The sequence below is a fragment of the Rhyacophila brunnea genome, unplaced genomic scaffold (genome assembly GCF_057557595.1).
Source record: "Rhyacophila brunnea isolate RB1 unplaced genomic scaffold, BYU_Rbru_1.0 scaffold_5, whole genome shotgun sequence".
NCBI classification, from domain to species: domain Eukaryota; kingdom Metazoa; phylum Arthropoda; class Insecta; order Trichoptera; family Rhyacophilidae; genus Rhyacophila; species Rhyacophila brunnea.
Window position 1 is genome coordinate 8067750 of NW_028233170.1, and position 14381 is coordinate 8082130.

At 32.6% G+C, this 14381-nt stretch overlaps 1 protein-coding gene across 2 annotated transcripts in view; it reads right to left on the bottom strand.

Annotated features, from left to right (window-relative positions):
- Ac3 (Adenylate cyclase 3) overlaps positions 1-2492 on the bottom strand; it is a 402870-nt gene extending 400378 nt beyond the window's left edge. Inside the window, exon 1 of one of the 2 annotated variants that reach the window (XM_085955369.1) lies at positions 2215-2492. The gene's annotated coding sequence lies outside the window, so the exon portion shown is untranslated. Of the gene's footprint in view, positions 1-2154 lie in introns of both variants that reach the window. The other variant, XM_085955370.1, reaches the window with a different exon arrangement.
- Between the last annotated feature and the right edge of the window lie 11889 nt (positions 2493-14381).

Below are 14381 nucleotides of genomic sequence, written 5' to 3' on the forward strand. Positions count from 1 at the left end.
TTTGTATACAGAGCATATATCTAATAGATTAAGCAAGTGGCTAATATCCATTTTCTCTTAAATACAACAATTGGTTCAGAAGCCTCTTAGTAAGGTGGCCAAGATTGAAAATGGATTATGGAGCCAACTTTTTAAATAAGTAGCTATTAAAGAAAATAAACAAATACAATACCTCAAAAATTACTACAGGCAATAGCTTACATTCTGAAAAATCACAGACAATAGGTAGGTAGTTGATTATTTTCATATGAAAATCCTGAATTGGTAATTAACAAAAAATCTATATTAAACGTTTTGAGTTTAAATATTAAATACAAACAGATAAGATATTGGTATTTATAGTAGACTAGAATTCCGAGTGTATATTATTATTAGAAAACTTAGACCAAAATTAATAATTCGATAGTGGCATTGTTTAATGACAACAAAACACGTCAGAAATCGGAAAAATTATATTATTTTAAAAACATTTTATGTTATTCCTTTGTTATCTGAGTTATGTACCTTAATGAAATAATTATACAAAGCTTTGTTTTAATATAAAAAAAAACTTTTTAAGCAGGTATACATTTATTATATAAAGGTTTATAAGGGAAAATGCTGAATACATTACGTACATTTTACGGTGTTTTTATAACAAAAAATATAGTAGGTATAATATGAAAGAGTTTCATTTTCCTTTTGAATTCATTCACTCATAATAAATGATCATCGTTTCATTTCTTTCTTACATCTTTTACCTGCACGCTATCTTTACCCAGATGTATTTATTTTATATTATATTATATGTTTTCGCGTGCAAAGATAAATAGTTAGTACTGTTTTCTCCGCGATATAACCATAATGCATGTATAATAGTTGTCATTTTATGCACCATGTAGGTATATGTAAATTTAAAAAAAGAATCTTAAAACTTAAAACACATTTCGATTTTATTAGTTCCAAATTTGAATCTACACACATCCCGTATTAGTTCTAAAAAAATAAACTCAACAAAAGTGTTGAGTTTTTGTTGAGTGTTGAGTAAAAATCGTCTATCACGTAGATTTCAACTTTTAGATACTTATTATAAAATTTAAACTGGAAAAAAGTGTTACTTAGGCTAATGATCATTCAATTAATCATTTACTGTACATGTAAGGTTTATTTTCCCGGGCGTGCTGAGAATTTAAAAAAAACCTATCTCACATTAGTGATACAAGCATAAAAGAATTTTCTTTTATACAATAAACTATTATTATTTATATTATATAAAATCAGGATATATCATCTGCAATAAGCAGACTAATGTAGAATGTAATTAGACTTAATTATTAAACTACATACAATTACATTTAAGCGTATGTGTGAATCCAATTTAACGGAATAGGATAACAATATTTTAAAGACCGCACACAGATTGGTAATAATGACCCCTATTGCAATGTATGTGGACCTCATTTTTCATCCACACCTGTCATGTTTACGAAAGAATGAAATTTGTATAAGCCAGCTCAGATGTCTATGAGCAAGCTGGGTGCCCTTCTATTCTTCACATACAACATCCATTAGTTAAGTCTAAATAGGTATATAGTGACAAATACATATACCAACATAAAATAATTATACTCACATTATAGAAGTCGATATTATACTCATCGAATTCATATCTATTCACTACAGTTTCACTGAGGTAAATTGGTAAAATATTGAATTAATTTTATTTTATGGAAATAATCCAATGATGTTATGTACCTCTCTAAAATCTATTAATATTAACAATGTACAATTTATTATTTACTATTTTTTTCTAGTAATCTAGTTTTTCTCGTGTGTACTCGATAATAAGATTTATAACCGGCTATTCTGTAATCAACAAAAAACGTAGACAATAATTAATCTCGATGAGTAATTAATAATAAATGTAATAAACCTGTCTCAATAGCCCTAACATTAACAATCTATCATCGAATGTATTTGTTTAACATCTTTATCTATATAGTAAGATGTCATTTCGATATTCAAATTCAATTTTAGCCATAGTGGGGATACTCTATAGGCACTTAATTATTATTATTGCTAAAAGCGCGGGAAAGTTGACCGCGTAAAAAACACGATCAAAGATCTAATCCGAACGTATTAAATTATGTAAGAGACAATGCACTTCTAACATACCAGATCGAGTACGATAATTTTCATTTGAAATTCATCATTATTACACACAAAATCGCTCACGTTTTCCTCACACAGTTCTGAGGAAAGACACTGTCTATATTACAACCGTCAATAGTGTTAACAAAGACCGGTTTTACACGGTTTTCACAGCGACACCGCGCGATGGCGCCACTAACGGCGTCACATTAGCGTTCCTTTTTCGAATTAATTATCGCCCGATTGCATATTATTCTATTTAGAATCTCTTCGAATGATTCCTGTGGGATAGTGTTTGAGGTTAGGTGCCGTTTGGAAAGCGAGCGAGAGCAAACTCGCTTGACGAGTTGCGAGCACGCACTGAGGCCCGGGATGCGGAAAGCGCGCGGGGGAGATACCCCCCGAGGGGGAAAAGCGAGCGGAAATGCGCAGGCGTAGAACGCGTCGCAGCGGCCGCTCGAGCCTCTTTTCCGTGGAGCGTCGATTATTTTGATTCCCTTCATTCGGAGCGCGACGCTCGACGTCATTTTATTCGATATTTCAAATTTCAAGTGCTTCCTTTCAATTTCTTTGGGTCTTTAAATATAAAAAAAAATCATTGTCTATGTATGCTCATTATAGAGGGTAAAATAACCACCCCTTAATTGTATAAATCAGTCTCAATTAAAAACTAAACTTTAAAATTAAATAAATAATTAAAAATAATTTAAACATATAAATCTTTTTTTATTTAGTAGACTTTAATAGACTCATTTTCAACATTTTCTTTTTAAGGTTTAAAACAGAGTTGTCTCAAGTTAACCATAATATATCAATCATTATACTATCAGCATAAGATTGGTCAACTATTTCATTGATATACCGGGCCGGGACATAATATTATGTATTCTTCTCGGACGTTTTCAACTCGGGGACAGTTATTTTCATAACAAACAGCTTATTAATAAACAAAATATGATTTTATCAAAATATAGATATGTTTATGTAAAGTTTAAGTATTTTTATATAATATGTATTTCGTTGTTCATCCAATACAGGTTTCGATAACAAAATTACCAAACGTTTGCGTCAAAATATCAAATAAAAAAACCAATAATCGTCTAGTTTTTTATGTCTACTATTTCGTGATAATATTTAACTATTCATAACATTATGTTGTTTTTGGTTCATCAATAATACATCAGTTATTGCATTATCGTGTGTGTATTTTAAATTGGGTATATAATCGCGCAAGTCCCTCGCATTTTCGTCCTTTCCAGTTGTGACCCTCAACGGGGCATGGCGTCGACGTGGATCTGTAGCGTTTTTTCCACACGTTTAATTTCAATCGCAATTTTACACGTGCACGGATTTACTGCTAACAGTACGTATTATAGCGGCCATAACAAAAAATGTACGTATAAACACGTATTATCGTGCCACTTGCAAGATTACATGCATGTATCAAAAAAAATGAGAAACTTCAGAATTTTCACGTGACAATTTATTGGACCGTGCAATATCTGCGCCTGCGCAATATAACGATAGTAGCAAACCTGTGGTAAAAAAACGAACTATACCGCGCAGACTCATTTTGAGGTAAGCCGATTTTCACGACCTGTCAAATAATATCATAAAATGATGACATCGCGTCTAGCTTACTCTTGAATAATGAGATTGGCGAACCAGTCAGCACTTTTTCGTGTAAACAGTTATTATCGCAATAGTTTAAAATACATACTATTGGTGCAAGTAAATCCATGCACGTGTACAGGCGCTATTATACTCTGTTTACACATGCATGGATTTACTGCTGACAGTACGTATAATCGCGGCCATAAAAAGTTAATGCATGTATAAACACATATTTTTAAAAATTCATGACTGAAAAAGTCTATGCTGGCATTCGAAAAAAACCAGAGCGTTGGAGCGGCCCTTTTTTGAGTTGCTCTGCTCCAGCTCCCCTCTGGGACCTAATACTTGCTCCGGCCCCGCTCCATGGTATGCTCCGCTCCGGGTAAAAAGTTTAGTTATTATAATTATGTATACAATAAGTTATAATATGTACTTATACAAATGTAAAAAAAAAAAAAAAGTAGTTTTAAAATAATCGTCATTTTCATTATTAATTCTATTACACAAAATTACCAACAGCAAATCGTCTCTTATTTTTTGCCTCTTCTGTCAAAAAAGTGAGGTTATTAATCACTCGGCAGTGTTGCCATATTTCAAGTAATTCCAGTGATGCAGTGTCAAAATAATTTTCATTGGATTTTAGGACGAAAATTTAATAATAAAAAAAAACATCCGGAGCAGTAGAGCACTACAAATTTTCGGTGCTCCGGGTAAAATCCCATTGCTCCAGTGCTCCGTGCTCCTGCTCCGAGCTCCGCTCCAACGCTCTGAAAAAAACCATTCCAATGAATATTTATGTCAGCACGGAAATAATAATTCGCTTATAAAATTCGCTGATTTAAAATCTATTATTACACACAGAAATCATACTATACCGTGCGTTTGACATCAATCAATTTTTAGTCACCGGAAAGCAATTTCGATGATTTTGCGGCTATTACATGGCCATAGAAGATTTCAGCAATAGTGAACTATTTTTATAAAATGCGTTTATCGCGATATCATAATATATCATATCATATTATCATATCATATCATTTCATATCACATCAAATTATATTATATTATGTACCTATTGCGTAAGCCGTAATTGCATTCTTCTAAAGGTTTTGCAATGTAATATTGCTTCAGATTTTCACTTATTACATACGTTAGTATATTTAGATTTAGAATATTCCAGAGCTACTAATCCTCAATGCCACACACTATACTATTCACCGTGATTAAATTAGTTATAAGACCTTGAGTAGATAAAATGCAGGTTACAGACCTACAAACTTATCTCAAGAATGGGACGGGGGGGCCACTGTCGAAAACTACCCAATCAAGAGTCGTAACTGGACAAAATCTGACATTCGAATGAATTTTCATAATGGCGTCCTATGGTAGTTCGTAGTTCCATTCTTGGCAATTCTACAGGTAAGTTTGTAGTTCTATAACGTTAATTATTTAAAAAAGTCGCCGCCCGTCCCATTTAATCATATATTTATAATTATATGTATTTGATTTAAATACTTACATATAAAGTGTGAAGAACTATTCATGACATATAACAACTGGTACCTAGGTACATATTTCATTAAAACACTTTATATGAATGTTCTATATTTCTTCGTTTTTTTCCACATTTATTTCATAATTTTGATATTCAACCGATTTTATCCTAATGGACATTTTCAATTCAATCACAGTACAAAATATAGGTGCATATTATTGCATAAAAATCAATTAAGTATAGAGAACGTGGTTGTTTACTTGAACTAACTGGTGATATTTGTCCTTATTTATTAAACGACTGATTTATATTATACATTATGAAATAGCGTAACTTTATCACCGTGAAAGATTTGCTGTTTAAAATTCACCTGCCGTAGGTATCAAAAAAGGTTCCCTACCAATGACAAAAACTTGAAGACGATTTTATTGTTTTCATCACATGATAAATACAAGAAGTCTACAACTTAAAAATGAATTATTTTCCATACGATAGTATGTATCATCATCAGCTGTAGTAGGTATATACCAATATTGTATATAAATTTATGTTTACATTTTAGATTTAATAGAGCAGCCATCTATAATACCGGGGATTTACAATAATACAATTACAAAGCAAAGAATAATCTGAAAAAAATAACGATATAATACGTTTTAAAAACAATATGAGCAGCGGGTTTACATAGCTCGTATATTTTGTATTTAGGAATACTTTATTTCATCCATTATTGTTATTTTTAAGTTAATATGAAGTTAGAGAATGATATTAAATAAGATTTAAAATGTAGAATAACTGAGTGTTTTAAAATTATATTTTTTTATCAACTTGGTCATTCACTTCTGGTATTCATTTGATTTTGATGAAATTCATTTTAAATGTGGCAAAAGATGGATAATATTAGCAAACATGGTAGGAAATTAAAAATAATAATTTCATATGAATTGTCTGTACTTACAATTTATTGGTCTAAGAATTTGGCGGCAGTTTTTGCATATCGTCGCTAATTTTCTACAAACACGTATCTCAAAAAACACAATTTTTTCAGGAGAGACAAATAACAACTTTATTTTCTCAGTTTAAAATTCAAAAATAATTTTCTCATATGAAATATCCATTTAAGTAGTATAGTTACATATATTTTCATGAAAAAAATGTTATGTTTCTTCAATCTATCGCACTACACTTTCGACCGATCAGTCATATTGTCGAAGATATGAGAATGCGTTGCAAGTTTACTGTGAATCATTCCACAATATAACTGCAGTAAACACGTATCTTGACTTACGAGAAAGAACTTCAGTATAATCATCTGTCGAAGTTCAGTATTCTGCATACTTACAAACACGTAACTCAAGATACGAGTTTATAATAAATATAAACTTATTTTATTGTAATACGATTTTTTTGCATTGCTTATGTTATAAAGTATGTTTTGAGATACGTGTTAGTGGAATACGTGCGTATTCAAATTCTGAATTCATTACATCAAACAACTCAAAACTAACAAAAATTGAGATTCGTGTTTTTAGAAAATTAGCGACGATATGACTCAATGAGAGGCAATCTATTAAATGCAAGAAATGCAAATCCCTCCGAATGTCCTCAAATATAACCAATTGTAATGTGCGTTACGTTTATATGACAAACGTAAGTCCATATTATGATACAGACATACATATTCTTTAACACGTGTTCAAGTTTATCCCATATTTCTCTACACTTGACAATCGTACTTTCTTATAAGCAAACCAAACCAAGAAGGTAACGCACCTACTTCCCATTATTTTTATGTTACCCGAAAGCAGCTCCTTTTTGTCGTTTGCGTACAGTTTCGGTCAGTTTCGCCTATTCTTGTGAATTCATGTAGGAGAATTGGACTAGGTACGCGTTATTTTGTTTTTAATAAAAAAAACACTAATTTGTATCAAAAGGGAACTCTCAATTATTTTGCTAATATTCTAATTTATGTGAGCTTCTGGATCAGGACCAGAATGAAAATATAATGATCGTAGTCATCATAAATTGTTGGAGAAAATACATTATAGAAATATCACTTTCCGACTTTGGCACTGAAATGCATTTCTTTTAAATATCAATATGTCACTGAGAAATGTCATAGAAACATACATATTATTATTATATGGCATGCGGTATAAAAATATCGGAAAATACAACGCCAATTATTCGCTACCGGCTACACGATCAAAATTCATAATATAATTACGGAACTTATTACGGATTTAGCTCGAAAATATGCCTATTATATATAATAATATTGTGTTTAGAATTGTCATCGATAAATTCCAATTTATTAATAAATAAATACAATGGCGTAATCATCAAAATACTGACAGATTATTTATATGTGATTTATTTGCAATTTTACATTTTTAATATCGTGTTGTTGCTAAAGTGCAATTATCTCAGCTCGACATTATTGTGGACTGGCTACATTCTGCATAACTACATTCAATTATTGTCATTATTGTACACACTTTTTGAGAGAAAGTTTCGTAAAAATGCTCTAATTCTCAACAGATTGTGTGTATGTTAATTTAAAAATGCTCAGCGTAGGTCAAAATTGAGTTTTTATTGTATTTTCAAACCATGATCCTGGACATTCCTTAAACGTTGTAGATAATCTATTTATATAATTTTGAAGCCTTATTATCCTTTATATTTATTTTAAACATTTGATGAGTACATAAAGTATTTTTGTTACATAAAATAGTATTCTTTTAAACCTCTCGCTCTGATGTTTTAGAATATAGTCATATTTCAGTACATGAATGTGCAGTGGTGTTAAGATTTTTTACATTTTTATTAATTTTTAATCGCATTTATAAAACCATTAGTATAATTTATGACGAGATAATGTTAGTAAAATATTTACGATAAAAAAATATATTGATAATCTCTGTGATCCTAAATATGACAAGAATTAGGCATTTTATTATTCAAAAAACCGGCAAGATTAACACATTTGAAGATGATTCTAAAGATACTTATTATAAACTATGTCTTTGACCACTCAATTGTGATAAACATCCTACGAATAATGATTGCTTTATTATAATTATTGACCTAAGAATAAGGTAGTGTTTTTTTGAAATACGCCATTTCTTTTGTCATTCCTCAGTGGTTAAGCTACAACATACGGCCGTAGCTATAAGTTGAAAAACTATAATTGAAGTAGGGAATAAAATGATATTGACGCACGTGTTTGAACATGTACCGTTTAAAAAAAAATATTAAAAATTCGGTTAGGTACATGTTCAAGCACGCGCGTTAACATAATTGTACTCCCTACTTTAATTATAGTTTGTCAATTTATGAATACGGCCGTATGTTGTAGCTTAACCACTGGGGAATGACAAAATAAATGGCGTATTTCAAAAAAACACTACCTTATTCTTAGGTCAATAATTATTATAAAGCAATCATTATTCGTAGGATGTTTATCACACTGGCATGGTCAAAGACATAGCTTATAATAAGTATCTTTAGAATTATCTTCAAATGTGTTAATCTTGCCGATTTTTTGAATAATAAAATGCCTAATTCTTGTCAAATTTGGGATCACAGAGATTATCAATATAATTTTTTATCGTGAATATTTTACTAAAATTATCTCGTCATAAATTATACAAATGGTTTTATAAATGCGTTTAAAAATTAATAAATGTAAAAAATCTTAACACCACTTCACATTCATGTACCGAAATATGACTATATTCCAAAACATTAGAGCGAGAGGTTTAAAAGAATACTATTTTATGTAATAAAAATACTTTATGCAGTCATCAAATGTTTAAAATAAATATAAAGGATAATAAGGCTTCAAAATTACATAAATAAATTATCTACAACGTTTAAGGAATGTCCAGGATCATGGTTTGAAAATGCAATAAAAGCTCCATTTTGACCTACGCCGAGCATGTCCCCCCTTAAGGTATTCAAAAATAAATAATAAAATATGTATGTCTTCTTCTTCTTCTTCTTTCGCCCTGTCACCACCCAGCACTGGGGCATAGGGCAAGCATAAGTTCGCGCCACTTCCCTCGCTCCATCGCCAACTCTTGCGCCCCCCGCCATGCCAGACTTGCAGCATGTAGATCGCTTTTGTAGCACCGCTGCAGGGTGAGGCCGGCCACGACGATGGAACCCTTGAGGCCGTGCCTCAAGAGTACGAAGTGTCGCACTCTTCATATGTAAAAAGTTTAGTAAACTAAAACCTTCAATAAGAAAGTTTCACCATTTTGTCACTTGGCCTACTTCACTTATTGAGGGCTCATTTATTCAGTATTTCCATCAAGTACAAAAAAAAGTATTTATTAATACATAGAATTGTCAAGTTTATATGATTCAACAGAAAATTTAAAAACGTGAAATATAAAAAGTTCTTTTTATCTTGTAATTTTAGCTTGTAACTATACTTGACAAAACCATCTATAATACTGGTAGTGTAGATATATTTATAGACATATTATTATACTTAATGGAGATGAGTCATTTTTTTTTAAGATTTTGCACAGTGGTGCCCGAGACCCTTGAGACGGCCCTGTAAGTCTGTATCATATCGTGTCATGTAGATATACGAGTACTTACAAATAAATCTAAATTGCCTTCGCAATAGGTTACCACAAGATAGGCACAATAAAATTGTGATTTTTAATTGTTTTCCTTTTCTTGGACATTATTTTTCAATTTTAAATTAGATGTTTTATGTACGTTATATAAAAATGATTGATTAATAATAATGAAATCTACGTTACAGCAAGCGCACGCCAGGGGGTGAACATGGATGGGGCGGGGCGCCAAGCTGCCTAGGGGGTGAAACCTCCTACCGCTCCATCCAGCAAGCTTGCGAACAAATTTTGATGTGACTATACAAAAATAATGTCAATTTATTGGTTACATGTAAATTATTGTACATATTAAAGAATTCACCGTGAACTATTGTAGGTACCGGAAAGAGATGGCCGTATAGCATGTATGTCAAAAAATTGCATGTTGTTCGTAGAGCATTGCAGACAGTAATATTTCATTTTTTTTAGATTCAGTAATAACATTAATTTGATATTGATTGGTATCAAATATAATATGATAATAACGCTGTCATTACTATCAGACTATATAATGTATATATACTTACTAATCTTACTATATATATGTATGCTAGTTGCTAACCTATCTACTTTTGAATTTTTCAAAATTTTATATAAATATATTGAATATGATTGTACTATTTCTAATTTACTTTACTTCACCCACGATGGCCGCGCAGCTTAAGCGTCGGACTATAGCGTCACGGGTCCCAGGCTCGAATCATGGGTAGGAGCAGGGCTCTAAATGACTGGAGCGCACCGGAGCGTCGTTCCGGTTCGTGAGCTCGGTAAAATTATCGCTCCGTCTCGTGGAAAAAATAATTTGACCGTTTGAGCTTGATAGGCTACACAACAAAAAATCTAACACACTTATTTTTATAAAATACACATAAAATTTGATACCTATGTAAATATTTTCAGAAAATTGTCGAGCGCTCCGGTTCGTAAACTTTTCCATTTCGAGCGCTGGTTAGGAGTAGGTACTCATATTGTTTTTCAATGTATGGTTGGAGTCAGAGTATGGACCTAATAGGTTGAGCAAGTGGCTGACATTCATTTCTCGTAAAAACAAAATCTGTTAATACAAACCTCCACTCTGTGGAGGCCCGTATTATGATCCTATTAGGATCGGACATGGTCAAAAAAGGAGGGTCTATATAGCTCAGGACTCCCAATTGGTTGGTAATTTTCAGGTCCCAAATGGTCGACAAAAATAGGTAGCTACTTTCAATAAAATATACTTGAATATGTGCAATCAATAGCAAAAAAAATGTATCACTAATATTTTTTTACTAAAATATACACAAATTTGAATATCAGAACCCACCATTATGTTCAAACGCTATGGCAACTGCAAAAATCATTCGTGTCCGGAAAAAAAAACCTTCTGTATTCTTGTAATTTTATTACGTAATTTTAAGTGTTTTATTTAGGCATTAATTTGATTTCAATCCTACATAGCCATCGGTTTCCGATACAACATTTCACTGTGAACTGTGAACTGATTTTAATAAAGACTTGGCTTGGTCACCGACCGATACACATGTATTTGTTCAATCCTCAATAAATCCGTATTCTGGGGGTACCAAATTGGAAAGCGGCCACACTGGATAGGGAGAGGTGGAGGGAGCTGTTGGAGGAGGCCAGGACCCACACCGGGTTGTCGCGCTCCTGATGATGATGATGAATATAACAACCGATTTTCCAATCAGTGAAATGAAAATTGGTTACTAATTAACTTCACTTTTTGTAGATCTGAACCGTTCTACTTGCAGATATATTATAGAAATAGGCAGTTAGGTATAGAAAATTGGCGGATGTAAAATTGCAATACAACTAATTTATTATTATTACACACTCTCTCCGCTCCAGATTAACTTTGCCAAACCTACAGAAAAAGCTTTGAACTTTTCGTTAAGAAAAATTCGGCCTAAAGATTCAAATAACTTTCAGCTAATTTTTAATTTGAACTGCGTATATTATACTTATTGTGTGCTGTATTTAATTATGACAATTAATGGTCCTTTTTAAGTAGACCCCCCCCCCTCCATAAACCGAAAGAATACAAAATAATTAAGTAATTACTGAGGATCATGACACAAATGATTTGACTATCGACTGTCGAACAGTCTTCTCAACGAGTTGCCCCGTCTCATCTTGGCATTCTACCATGGCCACTGGAAGATCCGCGGTACTCATAAATTGGTGCAACTATCTGGCGCATCGAATTTTTGTTTGATTTAATATAATCCAAAAGATAAAACAGCGTGGACGACACAAACGGACACTCACAAGTCACTAATAATTATGACCAATAGTCGACGTGCATTCAATAAACAATTGCTCGCAATAACTCGTTGGACCCTTAGTCATTCATACCTGCAGGCCAGGTGTTTCTCGCTAGACTCAAAATATTGAGTGCTTGGATATGAGGAATGTACCTGGATATGGAAGTCAGTGGCACCTATTGGATTGTGTTAATCTCGCTCCCTCACTCCGCCTTAAAAATCAATAAAACCATCCCCAAAACATTTTTCTGTGGGTGCGCTTACCTTAGTATTTTGTTCTTGTATCAGAATCCAATGATGAATTTTATAAGTATTGCGTACCTAAGTTAGATGGTGTTGTGGTATCAGTACAAGACCTTTAACCTATACACACTTCCCTCTGAGTTACGCAAAACAAAAACTAAACGAAGATACCATAGAGCTATGGAACCACAGATACACAACATCCGCCACAGGATCAATAACGCAGAAATTTATTCCAAACATAAACTGTGCCATCACTCTTGCCAGGAACTTAAAAATATCACACGAACTCACACAGATACTAACAGGCCACGGATCGGTGCGAGCTTATCTAAAAAGATTTAAATTGAGGGATGACGACTGTTGTCCATGTGACGGCAACACATCTCAAACTGTGTGGCATGTCATCAACGACTGCCCTATACTAGAAAGGGAGCGATGGACTCTCAGGACTCGATGTAGACAACATAATCACGAAATTGACCTCCAAAAGCCTCACGAAGCACTAAGCAATAGAACAACACAAGAACACTACACAAAATATTTAATCCTGGCCATAAAGAAAATTAAAGATATAAATGGAGGCACCTAATTAGCCCCACATCAATGCAACTAACCCACCCAACCACCTTGTACGAAAAAGCAAGGGTATGGTTATTATAAAAAAAAAAAAAAAAAAACCCATTATATTACAGGTATCTGATAACAGGAGGATATCAATTATACAAATATTAAAAAAGATCAAAAACTGTAAAAGTTTGTGAAAATAAAAATACCTATAAATAATGTTTCTTTACTACCAAGTAAGTACCAACGTATCTAAATAAAATGAACGATTGATTTGATGTGGATCTACTTCATCACCATCAGCCTGAATCTATCCACTGCTAGATTAAGGCCTCGCCAAGCTGATTTCACTTCAATCGGTCCTATGCGTTGCGTTGCTACGTACTTCCGCATAGTTTAACCGTTTCATCGATCCAGCTCTTCTAGATCTACTTTGCGGACGTTTTGTACCTCTTGGGTACCACTGGATGACTAGATTTGTCCAGCGATTGTCCCTTCTTCGAGCTATGTGTCCAGCCCATTGCTAGGACTAAATATACATTGAAAAAAAATTAAATTGAATTATTATACCTACTACTATTGTGTTTTTTAATGGACACCTAGACAGCGCGAACGCAATATAGTATGCAAAACATTGGGTCCCATAAGGCAAGGGACTCCAAAACTCCTAGATAAACATTTTGTTTTAAATTAATTTTACCAAATTCATTTTACATTGTAGTAGGTTCTTATTGTGGCTACCAAATAATTAGATTAAAATCTAATAAACAATATTTATTAATATATTACGCCTTCAAACTAACAATAAATTACGTAATTCGCAATTTTCTGTTATAATAAATAATTATTGTCAGTTTTAGGTATCGTAGAACCAGGGCTGTTTTAAAACATTCGTAGGCCCTAAGCACTTTTAATTCTGGAGGTCACGGTTTGACCTTTTTACTTTTTATTTACGTGTACGTAATATTACAATAATTTTTGAAGTTATAGGTACTTCTTTTGGCGCGTTTGGGAAATCAGATCAGAGTGTATTTTTGACGTGTGACATGTAACACATAATTTATTTTTTCACACAAAAAAAACGCACTCGATTGGATTCGAACCACCGATTGTTCGATTATCAGCCGAACGCACTACCTTTACGCCACAGTATGATACTGCAATCGTGACGATTATACAGTATAATATTATACTTAGTTTAGAATTTTTCCGTTGCTTAGGCAGCGAATTTAATATTGTCGGCCATTTGTAATTCCTTACGTAAACAAACAATTAAACTTCATAGTGGCAGTTGTTACTTTAAAAATAAAAACAACGATAAATAATTATATAATTTAGTAATATAAGTTAAAATTTATAGAAATAAACCAACGGCGCTTCAATAAATGGCCCGTTATCTTACGTGTGTGATTTAACAAGATAATTAAGAGCTAG